Source organism: Artibeus jamaicensis, unplaced genomic scaffold (assembly GCF_021234435.1).
Source record: "Artibeus jamaicensis isolate MK-2021 breed Jamaican fruit bat unplaced genomic scaffold, CSHL_Jam_final contig_548, whole genome shotgun sequence".
Taxonomy (NCBI): domain Eukaryota; kingdom Metazoa; phylum Chordata; class Mammalia; order Chiroptera; family Phyllostomidae; genus Artibeus; species Artibeus jamaicensis.
The window spans coordinates 24,913,331-24,919,330 of record NW_026521883.1 but is presented as its reverse complement, the minus strand read 5'-3'; the positions used below and the strand labels follow the sequence as shown (position 1 = coordinate 24,919,330).

Below are 6,000 nucleotides of genomic sequence, written 5' to 3'. Positions count from 1 at the left end.
CTCGCCCGAGGGCGCCCGACCGCTCTCCAGGGTGTGCTGAGAGTTGGGCGTCAGCCCCGCCGGCAGCGCCCCCAAGCCTGCTGGACTCGTGTCTCTCTGCTCTGCCCTCTGTGCTTTCACAAAGCCCGGGTGTAGTCTGCACTTGGCCTTGGTGCCCGGGCTGCGGCGCCGGGTGGGGGCAGCGGCGGGACCTTTCCTGACCTCTCCTGGGGGCGGGGGGCACCTCGTTCTCCCCGCCTCCAGCCTCCGCCCCGGGGCGGGTGGGCGGGGCCCCAGCCGAGGCCCAGGGGCCCCGCAGGGAGCCGCAGCTTTTGCTGCGCCAGCGCTGTGGCCGGAGGCTGTGGCCGGAGGCTCCGCTCGCCACTGGGTAAGAGGCTTCCTGCAGCCGATCCCTGGCCCTGGGTCCTGGGCCCGGGGGCCCGGCGGGGACCGAAAACACCCCTGGGCTTGGCTGTAGACCCAGGTCTGCTCTTGCAGCCGGACTCGGCGGACTTGTGCCGCGCGTTCCATCCCGCTTCGCACTTACCCTCCCCACCCAGTACCCGCAGCTCTTTGCTTCCTTGTTTGGAATTTGGGGCTTGGGACACCTGCTTCCTTCTAGGAGTGTCCGGCCTTGGGGGCACCGAGGGGCTGAACCTTAGGGGCAGATAAAAACCGTAGGAACCTGTCTTGGTGTGGGAATTTCTGGCGCCTTCCACTTGTTGACTGTGTCACTCAGCACCGTCCCGAGCGGGGCGGATGCGCAACCTCCACGGCCTGTCGGAGGTTGGCGTTCGCCCACCTGCCACTGCGCCGACGCACGTACCCACCGACCGAGCGCGTGGGGCCGGGGGGCACTCGCTGAGCCAGCTGCACCTGTGGCGCGTGCTGAACTGAGTAGGCGTAAAGGGGCAAAAGAAAGGGTCTTCTGCAGGTTATTTTCTTTCCTGTTTATGTTTCCCTTGAATTACCAAAACTGACACCTAGCTTCTTGCTGAAAGACACAGAGCAGAGCCTCAGGCTTTGTGTGGGCTGCCCATCGCTATAACGTAGGTTTGGGCCGTGTCCCCCTTTAGCGGTTATGGGAAGACTTAACCCTTTCTCAGTACACTGCTTTTAGAAGTATAAAATAAAAGGCACAGTATTGTAAAAAAAACACAATTCCAAAGTACTTAAATATAAAACAATGTTTCAAGAAATAGGCAACACCTGTAATGTAAGAAAACACCTGTGACTTCTATTGGTGACAGTCATAACTACTGTTAAATTGCTGTGGGTGGTTTTTTTTGGCCTATATGTAATTAAAGAACGTGTTAAATTTTAGTTTGAGAGTGAAAAATAAAGATGAAAGTTGTTTATTTTTCCCCACTCAAGTCCGTGGGCCTCAAGTTAAGGTTCCCTGATAATGGAAAGGGCACTGAAAGTTAGGGGCCGTGGGTTCTGGTCTCGACATTTCCATTGACCAGCTGTGTGCCTTTGGGTTTTGAATTTTTTTGTGCCTTCTCTTCACTGTACAGTGGAGAAAAATCATGCTTTACAGTGTATTTAAGGTGCACTGCACCTGGTGAGAGGGGTGAAATGAGTACCATTTATTAGAACCTGCCTGTCTCCCTCACTGGACTGCAAACTCGTGGCCATCACTGTATCTCCAATCCTGGCACATGGAATGTACTTAGTAAATTTTTTAGAATGAATAAATGGATTGGAGAGGATTGCTTGTGGCTATATCTAAAAAACCAAAATTCATCAAGGAGAGAGTTGGTGGTTTGAGAAGTAATTGTTTAAAATTTGGGCTTGAAAGAAATTTAAAAAAATTGAGTTTTAGAGAGAGAAGGAGGTGAGGGAGAGAGATTTATTATTCCACTTATTTATGCATTCATTTGGTGGTTCTTACACGTATTTGTCAGGATGGGCTTTTTTTTTCTTTTAAACTGGCTGAACAAATATGTAAATAACACATTTGGAGTTGGAGTGCGTGAAATGTCGACCAGAGCTCCTGGGTCTGGGTGTAAGAACCTGTGGCTGGTGTCCTGCCAGAGAAAATGAAAAGAAGGATTTCTTTGCACAAAAGTTTCTCCTCCACCTCACTTGTGTCTTGGCTTGTTAATCCAAGATGTTGTAACACAGGAAATGTCTTATAGGGAGTGGAGTGATGATGAACCCATCATTACAGGGAACCCGTGATGAAATGTTTCCGGGCAGAGATGTACATTTCTCTCTCCTCTTTTCTTTTTGCCTTTCCCTGCCCTGCCACCTACTGCATGACTCCTTTTTGACCCTGGAGATTGGGTAAGTAGGAGAGGTGGTTGAAGCTGCAGAGACTAGGCCTGAAGTAAGTTAGTTGCTCTTGAATTCCCAGCCTTAAAAGTCTATGTAATCTAACAGATGTGGATGGTAATAGGCAAAAGGGAAGTAGGTCCTGCAGCCATCCCTGTGATTTACACTGTAAAAGTGCTACATTGGGGCAGGAAGGTGGGGAGCGGACTTGTAAAGAACAGGAGCTTAAGAGCACACTGGGCGGGTATCAACACCAATAACCTTGGAAAGTGCAGATACTGGTGTTATGGACTAAATTGTATCCCCTCAAAATTCGTGTGTTGAAGCCCTAACCCCCAGCACCTTAGAGTGTGAGTGTTCAGAGACAGGACTTAAAACATTATTTAATGTTAGATGAGACCGGTCCCAATCCAGTATGACTGGTGTCTTTGTAAGAAGAGGAAGAGGCACTGGGCAGGCCTGGTTATAAACCTGTGCCATTCTTTGCTGCAGGGATGCACAGCTCCGATCAATCTGAGACGTGAGTAGAACAAGTATTCCCATTTGAGTACCTGCTTGTGAACCTGTACTTCCCTTTTCTGCTCATTTAGAGGATCACAGAGTTTTAGAAAAGGAAGGGACCTTTGAAGCCGTCCAGTGCAATCCTTTATCCACTGAAGATGAAACAATGCCGAGAACAGTAAAGGACTGGCCCTACCAGGCACTGCCTGGGGTGTGAATCTGGGTCTCCCAGCCCCCGATGCACCCTCAAGACAAAACCTCACCAGGATGGGGACCTGTGCCATTTGGTTGGACATAGGGAAGACATGAGCTTGGGGAGCCCGGTACAACTGTTACCTAGCCTACTCCTCATCTTTCCTAAACTAACCAGTAAAGGATTCAGTTTAGCATCTCTTCAATCATTTGCGAACAACAGACGTATAATTGGTAATTAAATAGTCTTTTCTCATTGCGTTAAGCTCTCACATGCTTATTTTCAGGAAGTAATATGCCTGACTAATTGGCCAGTGTCTGTTGAAAAAGAAACCCCACCCTTTGAGTCTCCTTGTATGTGAGATGCTGAGTGGGAATCCCAGCACTTCTGAGGCTGGTGAGTGATTTTACTGTGACCACTGAACGGATTCAGGAGACAAGGCCCGAGCTGATCCCTGCTGTGTGACTGGGGGGAGTAAATTAATTCCACACCAGGCCTCTCCTGAAAAGGAACCTTCTGTGTACTTGACTAGAGGCTGACTGTGAAGGATGAACTTGAAGGGGAATTACACTGTGATGATCTATGCACTAGAACATGAGTGTTCAAGGTCCCCCTGGCTAAAGTAAGCAGAAAAACAAGGCATATAATTCAGTCAAGACCTTTAACTTTCAGTTGAAATAATCCAATTGACTTATTTTCTGCTTCTGGAGCCATAAAGTAAGCATTTTCCTTCTGTAAGTATAATTTCTATTTTTTGCTTAGAAATGTGTGACTTAGTGAAATTGTCAGTGCCTCCCCTTTAGAAGGCTTTCTGGTTGTAAAATGAGTGGAGGCCAGGGACACTTGCAGAAAATCTCTCAGCAGCAAAGGGAGCCACTGTTCATTGCCAGCTCCTCATTAGTAACCCTTAATCAGTGACTCTTTCAAGAAAATTCCTACCATTTGCCTGTAGGGAACTAAAGAAGCCCAGTATGGCTAACCCCTGAATCGTTGGGGAGCTGGATATGATTGTTTCCTGGACAATTTGCTCCTTGTCCACTACTGAAGTCTTGCTTCACAGCTTAATATTTAAACAACTGTTTGATAATATTTACTTTTTTATTTTATTGATTTTTAGAGAAAGGAAGAGAGAAAGAGAGAAAAAAAACATGAATTTGTTTTTCCCCTTATTTAGGCATTCATTGTTTGTTTCTTATATGTGCCCTGACTGGGGAATTGAACCTGCAACCTCGGTGTGTCGGATGACACTCTAATCAACTGGGCTACGCAGCCAGGGCCAATATTTAACAATATTTAAACAGCTTCAAAGGCAGAGTTTTCACTTGGCTCTGCAGGACTAAATGGAGATTGCTTCATGTTCTTTACCTGTTAACAAAATAGCAGTCCAGCTCTGGAACACGCATAGCGCTGCCATTACTCAATGGGAGGTGTGCCAAGAGGAAGGGCGCAGCCCGAGTAATCCCTGTGCAGCCACGCATGCGATTTTCATTTCCTGCTCTCACCCCGCTCTGGACCTTGACGGCACTTTGAGCAATCCACCACTGTTGTTGCTCACACCCTCTCTTCCTTATCGCCTCTGGAACACAGTCATAGTTCACATGCTTCCTTCTTTGTCCTCTATGGCCAATTTTCCATAGAAATACCTTCGACATGTGTTTTGCATTTATACCTTTGTCTGTGTTCTCATTGTCTAATCTAAGCCCTTACTGGTGATTGAATTTCTGCAACTGCCACTTGCAGACCTTCACATTCTGGGTCTTTCCTGTTACAGGACGGACAGACTCTTCGTATTCACCACCATCTCTGCAGTGCCTAGCGCAGTGCTCGGTACATAGGACACACTCAGAAATGCTGAGCTCAGCTGGATTGTTCCAGTTTGTCCTCTCAACTTTCTTCAAGGTGTCTTTGAAGACATCTATTTTGTTAAGAACTTCTAAGGACTCTCATTGCCATTAGCGGGGACCACAAGCTCAAAATGGGTGCCAGGGCCCAGCAGGTGACATAAATAAGTGCCATTGGCCACGTGGGGCTGGCGTGAATGGGATCTTCATGCAGGACGTGGATGGGCCATGACTGCTCAGCCAGGTGTCGACATGTGACACTGTGGGCCCATTGTTGTCAGGCCGAACGCCTGGAAATTTTTAGGCAAGACATGCAAACATTTTAATCTTGGCACTAATTTAAAATTTAAGAGAACACTGTGAGGCGAACAAAACACAGCTCTGCTGTGCATTGGGAGCCTGGTCTGCATTTGGCCTGCAGGTGGCTACTTTGTGACGGACCCCTAGCTGGGGCTATGATTGTCCAGGAGTAAGACCCCAAACCAAAACTTTGTTTACATACGTCTTTCCAATCTAGTTTCTCTCTCTTCCCAGTGGACATCTACCTTAGGCTGCCTTCTTCCTTGACCATAGTTATGCGATGCTCATTCTAGGTGATTCTACTTCCCAAGCCTCAAACCTGCCCACCCTAACCCAGACAGACCCTTGCCTTCACTGTGCTCTTCCTGCCCGCATAAATCCCCTCTATTCAGCCACCTGGATGTCAGCTTTGACCACCCCCCAAGGGCTCTTCCTACCTCTCATGCAGTCACCCCCCTTTTCCTACCTCTGTCTTGCCTGAATCTTTGTGTTCCTAATGCCAGCACCTAATCAGGCCCTTGTCACTCACCTGGACCACTGCACTAGTCTCCTGTCTTCCAGACCGGGTTTTGTCTCTCTTCCAATTTAATTCCCCCCCCCCCCATGAGATTCATTTTTCTCAAAGCTGCTGCTCTGTTCCATTGCTTCTCAGAACTTTGATACTTCACTGGAAAGCTGCAGGTCCACAGCATGACCCTTTATAACTGGCTTATGATGTCCCTTTCTTGTTTGCTCCTCACAACATCAGTCAAATCGGGTTGGACTTGCGTTGCCCAAACATACTCTTTCCCACCTTATCAGCAAAGGATTCTGGGAAACGGTACACTCATACAGGTTATTAAGAAAGGCTTAACAAAATACCTATTTACAAAGGTGTGGACAAGTTTAAGGTGAAGCCATTGTATTGCT

At 47.9% G+C, this 6,000-nt stretch overlaps 1 protein-coding gene across 5 annotated transcripts in view; it reads left to right on the top strand.

Moving 5' to 3' along the window:
- The first annotated feature begins 258 nt into the window (after positions 1-258).
- The window catches only part of SQOR (sulfide quinone oxidoreductase), a 44,914-nt gene continuing 39,172 nt past the window's right edge, over positions 259-6,000 (top strand). For 2 of the 5 annotated variants that reach the window (XM_053669979.1, XM_053669980.1), the window contains exon 1: positions 272-367. The gene's annotated coding sequence lies outside the window, so the exon portion shown is untranslated. Of the gene's footprint in view, positions 368-6,000 lie in introns of all 5 variants that reach the window. The other 3 variants (XM_037156507.2, XM_037156511.2, XM_037156508.2) reach the window with 3 other exon arrangements.